Genomic DNA, 509 nt, shown 5'->3' on the forward strand with positions numbered 1-509 from the left:
TACTATTTCCGAAATTATAACCGCACAGATATAATAACTTATCTATTCCTTTTCCGCGGCTAAAGTAGACCGTTCCCCCCTTAATGGTGTGAAGTTGTGATTTAGATGGAGGAGGGGGGGGACGAGGGGGAGAGGGGGGGTAAGGAAAACCGAACAGGCAACTGTCGCTCAATGGATTTAGAGCAGCAAAAAGCAGATTTTAATCATTGTCATTCCGTCTGATGTAATAGTTCCCCGGGCACTTCCAGCTAGTAGGCATACATCTCCATCCCCAGCCTCAATCTAAAGTTTAAAGCCAGGCAGGCGAGCCGCCGTAGTCCTCCACTCACAGGCAACACGCACGGAAAAAGGCGCAGGAACTTGTTGATAAAGTCCCGGTAGGAAGGAAAAAAAGAATATGTTGAGAATGAAGAGATACCCTTGAACCAATATCTTTCATGCGGTGATTTCCCCCCAGTGTCCCTCTCTCTCTCTCTCTCTCTCTCTCTCTCTCTCTCTCTCTCTCTCTC

The sequence above is a fragment of the Eutrigla gurnardus genome (assembly GCF_963514095.1).
Source record: "Eutrigla gurnardus genome assembly, chromosome: 1".
NCBI classification, from domain to species: domain Eukaryota; kingdom Metazoa; phylum Chordata; class Actinopteri; order Perciformes; family Triglidae; genus Eutrigla; species Eutrigla gurnardus.